This window comes from Drosophila virilis, chromosome X (genome assembly GCF_030788295.1).
Source record: "Drosophila virilis strain 15010-1051.87 chromosome X, Dvir_AGI_RSII-ME, whole genome shotgun sequence".
NCBI lineage: Eukaryota > Metazoa > Arthropoda > Insecta > Diptera > Drosophilidae > Drosophila > Drosophila virilis.
The window spans coordinates 21,637,121-21,650,155 of record NC_091543.1 but is presented as its reverse complement, the minus strand read 5'-3'; positions in this window follow the sequence as shown (position 1 = coordinate 21,650,155).

Here is a 13,035-nt window from a genome sequence, read left to right as displayed (position 1 = left end):
TTTGCATTTTCTTCTCGAGTGCATGCGGGTCCCAAAAAAAAAAAAAAATAAAATAAAAATTTTGGTGCATACACCGACTGCCGCATACACTATATACATATGCTAAATGAAGGAACAAAAATATTTAGATATATTGTAGATTGTAGACAGCCATCTTTTTAGGCAATTGAACAAGAAGGATCCGCGCTCAAATCCCAGACTTAAGTATGGAAGTATTATTGTTAGTCGAAGAACCCAGTTGATTTAATGAAATATACTAATAGCATTTAAATGCTGTATAATTATCGTATAAACAATTTGTTTTTTTTTTTTTGCATCGTCTGATGCAAACGGAACGCCTTAGCTGGGCTTCCCTTGACGGTGCTGAGGGTGCAAAGTGGCACCAGTCAAGAGCAAGAGCTAAGGGAATGGAGTCTAGGGCCTGGGACCTGGGACCTGTTACCGAGCCAAGGCCAGGCCTGGAGGCCTGGCATCAAGCCATTTAGAGTGAGAAATTGACCATTAAAACAGACAGCTACACATGTTGACAAATGCAACGCGTTCCGGGGCCCAACAATCGGTTGGGGTCGCGGCGGGTGTGTGGCCGGCCCGGTGTTAATTTGCAGCTGGGGGAACAAGCCGTATCGCACCGAACGGAATCGAGTCGACCAGAAGCCACAACAAGTGGACTACGTTGTGAATCTTTTGTTCTGTGCAATCGGCCCTGTTTTACTGATTTCTTATACGCGGGTTGCCTTTTATTTGTGCTTCAAATATTAATAAAACAATATCATAAAGGGACTGTTACTGCCCGAAGCTGATTCTTCGCGGTATCCAAATGAAGACTAGCATTATGAAACCAGTTTAAATCTAGGCCGTAAATGTAGGCAGGTTTAACAATATATTTTTTGCCCATATTCCATGCCGAAGATGAACAAATATTTTCATCAGCTAATGCCACTTTTTGGACCAGATGTACGTTGCAATGAAAGCACACAAATCGCACCAAGGTGCGGACAATATAAGGGACAACCCTCGTGCAAGCACACAGACAGCACAGACACAACGTTGTCCTTTGCTGTGTGCCCCCATTGAGGACCCAAGAGCCAGTGACCGGTGGCTAGAGGCCAGGTCCCTGGACCGTTGCCTTTGCCTTTGGCTCGTGTTCCAAATGTAGCAATTCTCATTGCGATAATCAAATTGCAGGCTTCTTGTATGAGCCTGCTCTGGGTTAGTCTGCCAAGTGGACGATGGGTGCACTGGACATCCGGTGTGTGGCAATTTGACAGCAGCGACGCTGAGCAATGGCAAGTGTCCTGTCTGGTTAAAAGTGCGACTGCAAAACGCATCTATTATGTACGCCAATAAATAGAGGTAGTTAAGAACCTTGCGGTTTTCAGCATGCATTTCAATTTGAAAAATGCCTCCAGTCAGCTGGCCATTGCACTGCCTGGTTTCTCTCTCTCTCTCTCTCTCTCTCTCTCTTTGCCCAGGGGCCTGTTTGGAACCCTTCGGGCAAGAATTGCATTTGCCACTTGCCAGTTCGTCGAATTCGCACGCTTCCACGAAAGTTGAATGTGTAAAAAACCAATAGCTAAAGCTGCGACTTCGACTTTGATTACGTTCACGATTACCACGTCGAACCGGGCCATAGTTGTGCAAACGCTAGCCCCCCTTTTTCTACCCAGCGACGCCGCCGAAAACGTAATCGAAAACCCCCCCATGATTCATCTGGTAATGCGCGGGTCTCCAACCGGTTTTCACTGTTGACTTTTTGATTTATTTACGCCATACATATGTCTACACGCACAGATCTATCGAGTTTGGATTTGGAATCGGCGGGACAAGCTCAGTCGCGTGGGCCCTGCGGTTGCACTTAATATCCTGCGTTAATTGTTAATTTGCATTGTTGGGGCAATGCTGCTGCTGCTGCTGCTGCTGCCTCGTCGTCTGCGGCTCCCATTTCCGCCAGCAACTATGTTTACCGGGCATAAAATTCAAGTCGGGCAACGTCAACGACAGCGGCAAATCTTTGGAGTTCCCATTTGGCTGCAACGCCAGCCGATCGGCATCGCTTGTGCATACTAATGGGCCCAAGTTCAGGTTCAGGGCAGCTGTTTGGCTTGGTTTACGTGCGGCCATCGGCGTGGCAACGGTACGAGATACGCACGCCGATCCGCCAACCGCCGCTCGCCTTATTACCAACGATTACCTCGAAATTGACATCGCCAAGTAGTACTGAGTCGGCGTCATATGTGTCTTGCTGGTGATTCACTGCATCCAACCATTGTCTATTGTGCTTGTGCCCACTTGCACGCTGTTGCTGCTGTCCATTTGGTTTTTGCCAAAACCAGTTATATCGCAACATTCTTGGCCAGTTTCAATTCAAATTTATGAATGGTGGCACTGTCACAGATCTAACTTATAGTGGATATTGCTTGCTGAATTAGATTAATAATCATACGATTCGAATATTGAAAAATCCGTTTACTTATTTGCTTAACCTTTTTAAGTACGACTGAACATTTCTTGTTTGTACTGACTGAACTACAGACTGATTCAAAGTCCACAAAGTGCACTGCTCGAATCGTTGGAGCTATGAAGCAGACATTTTTACTGAAACTTCCTTTTGGGTCGAATCAAAGCTTATGAAAGTGATCAAAATCTGTGAGTCTGGGTGGCTAACAAGCGGCATTAAAAGTAAACATTCTTATTTTGTTTTGATAATGCTGTCATATATATTTTTTGGCAGTCTCCAAATAGATGATTGAGTAGATGAGTTGACTGAGCACCGGCCAATTGAGCGTCAGGTTTACGATACGATTTTCGAATTAGTCAAGGCAAGTGTAAGTGCTTTTTATCAAATAAGTTTTCTTTTGCGCAATGAAGGCGAGATAACTTATTAGTAGGAAAATTAGTATTAATGGGATAGGTCGGGAGGCGTGGGACGTGGGAGCTCATAGTTGCATATCGGCTGTAATCCTTGGGGCTTAATATTCAAAATAGAAAGACTTTTGTGATCAAACTAAACGGGCAAGGGCTTCAAAGCGTCGATGCTACGATATTAACGTTAGGCTACCCAACATACATATTATTATTTCATTATGTGACATCAATTTGTCAATAGGCAAGTTATTTCCCATAAGATATGCATAATGGCGATTTCCTCAAGCATCTTTAATCCAAATTATAAATCTACGACCCCCATTTACACTGAGGAGGAATGCATGTGTGGAAAAGTGTGAAACACTCTATGAAAATGAGCTTGGGACCGATGAGGCCAAAGGTTTTTTGCGATTTTTCAGAATTTCCCGAGCCCCGTTTTAAGTGAAAATATTAGCTTCCTAGCTCTTACGGTTTGAGCTGTGTGTTAATCAACAGTCAGTCAGTCAGTCAGTCAGGACAAACAGTTTTATATATATTGGGATTACATATTATACATATTTATTTATTCATTTATATAGACCATAGTAGTATATTTAATAAGCAATTTGCAACAACAACGTCATAAAGTAAAGCACATGCGGTTACGCCAACAGCGACAACCAAAATATCACCAGCAAAACTGGTGCTAAAATAATCAAAAGGCTAATAAAATTGCTGTAATGATGTGGGTGCAGCAACAACAACCACAGAAACAACAAGTAAGTGTGTACTCGACTAGGAGATACCCCTTGTGCTTCCTCTTCTTCTTGTTTTGGAATATAGTTCGATTTGGCTTACAAATTGTGTAGAAAAATGTGCATATACCAAGCGCGAGTAAAAACCTTTAAATATTAGTTGCTTGGTTTGCTAACTTTCAGGATAAAGGGAAGAGGTATCTAAATAGTGGAATCTTATTATACTAGAGCTTACAAACAAAATTTACAGCTATACAGCTCTAATGAACAATGAGTTATTGTCTAAAAACCCAATCTGAAAATCAAACAGACAGTCTGGCAGACAGGCGGACAGCCAGGCCTCCTGCCGCCTGTCACATACATATCCCCAAAGCCATGCTACTCTTCCTACACACTTTAATGGACTTAGGGTATAACTATCACTAATCACTAATCACTCAACGGGAGCCTTTAAAGAGCCAATGAACTGTGACCGCTAATCAAGCTCGCAGGTTACACAAAAAGACCTCACTCGGGCTCAGGCGCCGCAGCCCGGTTACAGAGCAGCGGCTGCACTCTCACCCGGAAAATGGAACTGGCGAACGCATGACCTTCATGGCTCAGCATGTAGGTTGGAATTAATGACATGACCTACAGATGAGCGAAACGCGCTGAAGCTAAGCAACTTCTTTTGCCTGTTTTGCACGTCCGAATTTCCGACAATCCGAGCAGCAGAAAACAAAGCCTTGCCGATTCAAGGACATGCTAAGATTTTGGTCTTATTTAATTTAGCTTACAATTAAGAAATAATATTGGTTTTGTTGAAATCAAAATTTAGAAAATTATTTGTTCATTGAAGTTCTCTATTTGGAAATATTTTTTTGCTTAATGCTTGGAGGTCTTTGAGGTTATACAAAAACAAACAAACATAGGTGTATATCCTGTTGCACACCATAGTTGCATGTGTGTTCCGGAGTGCTTTCAAAAGTTGTAATAGGACTGAGAACAGCATATTGCACAGTAGGTTTCACTTCAATTGTTATACTCATTGAAAATAGGTTAGAAACTGCTGAATGAGTTTTGGAAAGAAAGTGTAACAGGCAAAAGGAGGCATCTCTGCAGCCGTAAGGTATATGAATATCATCTGTCCGTCTGTTTGCATGCGTCGATCTCAAATGTAAAGGTTGTAGATTTAAGAATAAGAAAACCTCACTCGTTCCTATCATAATTGAAAGGCCTAATTGAGGGGTAAGTTGAAAGAAGGGTCGAATGTTTCCTATTGTCATTGCTTAGCCTGTTTAGCTTGAAGTAGATAGCTGCGTAGGAGCCTTGAATAAAAGCCTGACCTAGTGGACGCTGGGCTGGGTGTCACCTTAATGCTGGGGGATTTTTGCCCAAGATAAGGCCAAGGGAAGCTGTTTTTTTCAGAGAGCATATATATAATGTATACCTGAGAGTGTGAGGCTTGGGGAGGATGTAACGACAGCTCGACGTACAGGGTATCTGCCAATCGCATACTCCCGACTAAAGCACTCATATATGCATTTTTTTTTTTGGCTTGGCGCACACACACTTCCTATCGCTCTCACACATCTCTAGCAGAGTTCCATTCATTCCACGGCACACGCCATTCTACTTATTCATTGCGCTGGTGGCTGCTGCGTTGCAACTTTTTTGCCGCCTGCTGTCTGCGTTTGACGCGCGTCTGACACATGACAACACATTAGCCGCGTCCCGTCACACCTCCGCCTCGCCTGGCTACGCACTTGCCACCTCATTTCGTATGGTGCAAGTCTTGCATTTGGTTGACGGATAATTTGATGTATTTTGGGTTGGTGTTTTTTGCTGAGAAAATTAGTCAAAAATTTACATACGAAATCGAAACTTATGCTCGCCAGGTGTTGCAGTTCTTGCTTAGACCATAGCAGCATACAATCCTGTGGTGATTTGTCAGTGGCAATCAATGGTCAAATGGTTGTTTTATATGCGTGCCGTCTCTCCTCTGACAGCCAAATTGTTGCGGCGCAAGCACAAAAACAAAATCAAATATAAAAAAAAAAACAACAAGTAAAAATGCACTAGCCGGGAGTATCTGAATATGAGATACCCAACGTAACCAACTCGCACGTTCCAATATATGTACATATATACGAGGTAGATACAAGCCCACGCACACAAGCAAGCACGCCCCAGACTCACACTATGAGAAATGCATGCTTCTTTAATTTGGCAGCTTATGGGATGATCTTTATGCGATTTTCAGCACTTAAATACAACAACAGAAAGTGTGTATACATCAAGGCCCAAGACGATGCGTTTGTTTCAATGTTGTGGGCAACGCGGCAACCAAAAAGTAAAATCATTTTGATTTGTGTGCACTATATGTGAGTTTATATACTAAATTTGGCATCGAGTGCTTCGTAATACGGCGAAAAAGCGCAAGCTTTTTGATTTTCAATCAGTATCTATTGATGTCGTTAAAATTGAGGAAAGAGTAGGGCCTATATTCTAAATTTAATTTGCTCTAAAAAATAGCTTCAAATCAGTCTTATTTCTTATAGTTTCTAAGAATGAAGGGACGGACAGATAAAATGACATAGTTAAACCAATTTGTCTGACTTCAATTCTACTGACTTCTACATACACTTGCATAAAATAATCAAATCCTTATATTGTCAAAGAAAAAAAAAAAACAACTAAAGCCACGCTTCTGGAGCAATCAGCTGACTAATTTGACTGATTAGTCAGACTGCGCTTAATATTACTCATACGCAGCGTACTCAGCGCAGGTCTGTTGACCGATGTCTTAGCCTGGGTCTTAATCAGCTTATACAAGCAAATACATGCGTACATACATACTATATACGTATATACGCACATACATACGTATTGGTAAATACGTCAGCAATGATAACAACGTCAAAGTCGAACGGCTCATGAGAAACCCGCTTGGAAATTTTATTTAGCATGTCAAGTGTGCACATTTGCAATTGTATTAGTAATGCACAAATAGTCCCTAAACTACAATATTTTGGCCCTATTGGCCCTAATACCAGTTTGAGATTTAACTCCGTGTGGTCGCATAGAAATAACACATTTGCGAAACAACCCACAACTGCTCGGAGGCAGCAATTGGCTTAGGCCGCAGTAAGGCCAGGGCCACGGCTGCAGTCCAACTAACTGGCCAAAAACCGAATGATCCAGTGTGAATCATTCTCAGTTTCGTGTTAAACCTGCTGTGCGAGCAACTGCTGAATACGCGCTTAATGAGACCTTACAAAAGAGAAAAGAGAAGCTCTCTCAGCTCTAAAAAGAGACAGCAGCTGCTTTTTGATGTGTTGTTAGAACGTGAAGTTCGGTTTGTTTGTTGTCACTGATCAGCGTCAAATGGGAAAATTCTGATGGCTTTTATCTAAACACGTATATGTTTTTGCATTCAGTTTATTAATTGAATAGACGAACATCTATTTCTAGTAGGGACTGGGCTAAGCATTTGGTGTCGCGAGTCGGATACAAATCATACTATTTCTTTAAATTATACCTCTCGTTATATCTCTTACCAGAAGAATGCAGCTTAGGAATGTGCCTCTTCTTTGATCAGCGCAGATCTAGTTTATTCCAAATCATTCAAATCATACTCGATAGGTTTTTGGGTTTTGGTCAGGGTGAGCTTAAAACACAATGTTTAGTATAGATAGATAGAGCACATCTTACTCCACCGAAAATGAAGGAAACTTCTTTTTTCAGGCATAGTCTAGAGAGAGCCTTGGAAATATTATCAAAAGTTAATGAAAAATGCATTTCCCATAATGTGGACTGCGGAAAGAAGTAGCTCTGCCGCTGCGTTCGGTGTGCCGCTTGCGAGCTGCGTGTTTCTTTATATTTGCTTATGTTTGCACCTGCCAGTAGAAGCAGAAGCAACGTCTCATGGGTCACAGTGTCAAAAACAAACAAAGGGTGAAACGCTTATTGCCTCCTCTTGTTCCCTTCAATAGGCATTGTGAAACGAAAAGTGAGCGCGGCGCATGCCAAAATTATGCCCTGATCCCAATGAAAATGAGTAACAAAGGGTATAATGGGTTTATGCAAATGTTTGTAACATGCAGAAAGAACCAACTTCGATTCTTACTTAGCATCAAGAGCCGAGTCGATCTAGCCATCTGACCTGTCCCTATGGATTTCAGAACCTTTAAGAGTTAGACGATGCTCGTGCAGCAGGAGCTTGTTTATAATTATTGATAAGTTACTCTTCCATAATATCGATAAGAATCGATATTGAAATCCTCTTTTTTTTATCGGGAATTTTTTAAAAGAGCAGCCAAAGAGCGGCAAATCTATGCTGAGGTTCGTTTTTGTAAGATGACACAATTTAAACTACATACGCGTGATGTATTCATAGGAATTCATGAATGGGCACGAGATCCGATATCTTTCATAAGTTCAACCTAATTAGACAAAATCTTTATATACGTATGCATCAGCGTGTTTAAACCGGATTTGCTGAAAATGAGTTCTCAGTCGATCGGATGACCATTTTTGCCGTTGTAGTGTGATCTGTCGGCAATGGGATGTAAATCGCGATGAAAACGTCAATCTTGATACAGCGAAAAGCACAAAACTTAAATATCGAAGCTGTGTCGTAGCATCGGAATAAAGCATCGTTGCATCCATAAAATTACTGAAAGTACATAAGAGACGATCGAATTGACGATTTTAATACTTTTTATACACTTGCAGAGGGTATTTTAATGTGTCTCAAAATGTGTAACGCATAGAAGAAGACATTTTTCGACCGCATAAAGTATATATATATTCTTGATCAGTATCAACAGCCGAGTCGATATAGCCATGCTATCGTAATGAAACTTTGCATGCATCCCTCTTACTGTTGCACACAGTGCATATATCGGAACCGGCTGCATCGGAGCACTATATCACATAGCTGACATAGGAACGATTGGTCGAAAATTAAGTTGTTCTCTGGAAACGTCTTTTCTAGATATGTTGATCAAATTACATTTTTTCCCTGGGCTTGAAAAGGTTCGGCCAGCAAGGGCACTAAGTCTTCGGTTTGCTGAATATTTATGGTTTTATTTTTTTGAGTTTTAAAAAAGCAAGTATCGCATGCATTATTATATATAAGGTAAGGTAAGAGAGTAATTAAAAATACATAAATTAAAAAAAACCCAAGATAAATGAAAGAATACCAAGGCGAATATCGCCTAGACAATATACATTCTTAAGCAGCATCAACATTCGAGCCATGTCTATCGCCAGAGACTTTAATATACAAAGGTGAAGCATTTTACTTTTTTTTAAATATTACTCTCGTTCTGGAAAATAATTAAAGATTGGATTATAAACGCCGACTTTATTCACGAATATATGGTATTCCTCATAAGGGGAATGCATGATAGTGTGTGTGTGTGTGGAGGTGTGTTTTAGTACGATTAGAACGGCAGCTAGGTGCAGAGATACCCTGTCTTTTTCTAGTTGTGCAGTCGGGACTGGGACAGTTTTAGTAATCAGCTGATTACTCACACTCCCACTTTCCACATGGGGATCCACTTTAAGACTACATGTACGCACAACATGTGTCCGTGTGTGCTTGCTGATAATCCTTTTTATCACCCTCAGATTGCCGCACGCCGTTCACCACTCTCCCTCTTTTGCGTTCGCTCTCTTTCATTGCGCTCTTTGTCAGCACAAGTTTGCGTGGGTTCCGTTTGGCGCTCTCTTTGGTGGGTGGCAACTGCTGCGGCCGCTGCCGCTGCTGCTGCTGCTGCTGCTGCTGCCGCTGCTGGCTTATTGTAGGTGTTTAACAATATTTGTTTTTCGGTTTTTGTTTGCACTGCAGCACACTTTTGTGGGTGGAGCTTGACTTTTGTCTGTGCTTTGTTGTTTTTGATTGCAGGCAGCATTTTATTTTGGTTTTGTGGGCTTATTCAGTTGATTGTGGAAGCATTCGGCGTCTAGTTCCACTTTCTGTCACAGACACAGATTATGTTGCACTTACCAGAGCGAGAGAGACGGCACACACAAATTTTTTTTTGCCATTATTTTGGCCTGCTTATTGCGTTTTGCTACTTTGCGACAACACGTGAGCACAAAATTATGTAGTCTTATTTATTAAAAATGTTGTATATCTCTCAAGACTTCCCGCTCAAATTTAGCAAACACACTTTTCCAATTCGCCTAATGCATTAAGTAAAATATTTTTGAATAACGAAATATCTTGTTAATTACAAAGACTACATGGATTGGTAGATATAAAATCTATAAATAATATTGAATAGTAGGCATATACATATGTATTCCTGATTCGCACGATGACCTGTCCTATTTCCATGCAAAATATCTGTCTGCTATAGCATAAAACTCGTATTGGATGAATCAAATAAGGAACTTTAAACTATAGAAAATCTACTTTATATATTTTTAACAGATAAGATATAACACCATTTTAGTAAACTATTTTGAACTACTAGATATTTTCATTGTCATCCATAAAAATATATACAAAGCTTACCAAATTACTTAAGTTAAAATTTAATTGGATCAGCAGATTTCTGATGTTATATTTGTTGGAATCCACTTACTCACCGGTATTATTTAGTCTCATAGCACACCGCCAAGTTTCATACGAACTGCACAAGGAGCAACAAACAAACAAAAAAATAAACTGATGTAAGTTTTAAAAAAAAGGTTCCCCTTTTTGATCAAGGCCAAAGAAAATTATGTGAAAATCTGTTCTTGGAGATGATGAAACCTGAGACAAGAATGCCAGACCTGCCCTGCGTTCATTGGCACACAGTAAAGCCGAGGAAAAGGTCACAGAGGTCGCATTAAAACAAGAGCTTAGACCCAAAATATCTTAAATCAATCATAGATCAAGGAAAAGGCTAGCTTTCTTCGCAAGTAGTATAAATGCCGGAGTCGGTCGGATTGACGGCATCATAAATTCTAAATAGGAATGATTGGTGGAAAATAAACCCTTTTTACTTTTTAATATATCTCAGCAAAGTTAGTATGGTGGGCAAGGACGAATTCCTTAATTTCGTTAGACCATTTCTAGCTTAGACAAAGCCTGCCTTCACAGAGAGGAGGCAGTTTGCTTGGTGGAACTTCATAGAGTTTTTTATGGCGTCTATCTTTTAATTGAGAATGATTTTTCAGCATACAATGTATTTTCTAAGGAGTTTAATAGTCAAACGAATCAACTTGGATTCAACTCGTGTCTGTGGAAAGATGGTCATTTGATGGCTTTATTTCCATTGTGGTGAACTTGCCGACTATTTTATTGTCTGTTCCCGGGGGTTTGTAAGGCTTAAGACCATGAATTACGCCTCTGATTTCGCTGACAGATAAAAGGCACTGGTAGCTAACTTTTAGTAGGAGGTAAGAAACTGTTATCGGGTTGAGCAGCAAAGTTACATAGATAACCAAGGCTATCGAGAGTACTTTTATTGGCCACTAAAGGTGCTAGGGAGGAATACACGAAAGACAGCTTCAATTTATCTATAGTTTTAGTTGAAGAGTAACTCACCCCGTCAAGGTCAATCTTAATGTTCGCTATTAGGCTGTAAAATGCTGTTTCTTCAGGTGGTCCTTATGATCTTAGCCATGTTACTGGAGCTAATCCTAACGGGCTTTAGCTTCAGGTATTGTCGCTATCGCTGTGACAGATGCCCGCGAAGATGTCCCCCAGTTTGACATCAGAATGCTTTTGTGGGATCAGCTGATTATTATCCTCTAGCTAAAGCTCCTGAGCGCCTGGCTTGCCGTTAATCGTTTCTGAGCGGGACACTCTGACGAACTACTTGGCTAGACCCTCAGTAGGCTCATTTTATAAAATAAAAATGATCGGGCGGGCCAATTATTCTATAGCTGCATAATGTGCATTTGGAACAGCTTTTAAGCTTGCTTCGGGTCCCCTCGGGTTTGACAGAGGCCCACAATCAGCACCTCGCGCGGCATGTTGAGGGTCTATTGATACTGAGCTTGTGTCGACGACTTTCACGTTTAAGGTATTTGCTGTCCTTTCTAGACTTCATTAATTAAAGTGCTTTAGTGTTTAAAGTAAGTAAGAGCACACTAGCCGGCATTGGCCGACTGAGAGATACGCTGCACCCAGCGCAGAATACAAACCGATAGGAATTCTTTACGACTTAATTAAGCTGTTTTTAAGCCTTGAACAGAGTATTGCGCAGTCGACTGCAATAGGTTAAGTGACTGACGCCTTTATCTGGGCGCTTTTCTAATTGGTCATCGATTTGTTAGTATGTACAATTTTTATAATTCTGCAAGGCTTTTGCTTAGTGGACATCAATACATGTTCGTGTGTATGTAGATATATGTATGGGTGCATATAAGTAGCGATTTGAGTTCAAAATTCTGACGGGACCACCCAGATGGAGACCATATACATCAACAACACAGTAGCTGGTAGCGACGGGCTACGGGCGACGGGCAACTGGTCCGCCCAAGGTTCAAGCTTAGCTGACTGGCTGACTGACTGAGTGACTGAGTGAATGACTGAGTGACTGAATGACTGGCAACGTATTGAATGAGCCGCTTGTAAGTAGTACAGTCCAAGTAGATGGCGAAAGTTAATTAGCCACCGGCAACAATAGCCTAGTGCTGGGGCTGGACCACTCGAAGTTCTTGGATGGTAATTCAAGTCGCTCATCATAAACTGCTGACAAAGTTCTGTTAGCCTTGTGTCGCCACCACCGCAAGCTGATTGAATGTACTCGGGCACTCGTATAAGCGACAAGCGATGAAACTGACGATCAGCCAGATCACTTACGTACACGTTCTGGCAACCTGGAGCCGAGGCTGCAGCTGGAAGTGACTCTTGGGGCGTGTGTCAGGCTTCTTGCTGTAGTCTGGTTGCCGTTTTGGGGGCGCATGCTTCGATCGAACGTCGAACGTCGAACGTCGATCGTCGATCGCTGCTAGCTGATCGTCGGCGTCTTTAACGCTCGGCTTACTTTCTTTGCCGGCGGCCTGACGGCCTGTTGGCCTGCACGCCTGCCAGCCTGCAAGAGTACTTGGGATTGGGCTTTTCGCACTGTCTAGAGTTTCCACAGTTTCTTAATCCGATACAGGGGGCTTCGCATAGTTTTGACGCCGACAATGGCATTGCCTTTTGCAATTTAACAATTGACTGCACCGGCTTGATTTGCAGCTCAGCTTTTGTTGTATTAGGCACAACAATATAGAAGCAAACAACAACTACAGCCAACCGTGTATTGTGAGCACCTACGAGGGATGAGGGGTTGCATCTTTCGGATGTAGTAACCGCGGCGGGGTGTTCAATTTATTTATGCTATGGCAAACCGCAAAAACTTTGCACGACCCATGATCCACCAGCAGTGCCTGGGACGGAGACGGAGTTGCGCAGCTAGGGCTCATCCATCCAAAGAATTGTAGTTGGAAGCCCAAATCTAACTGG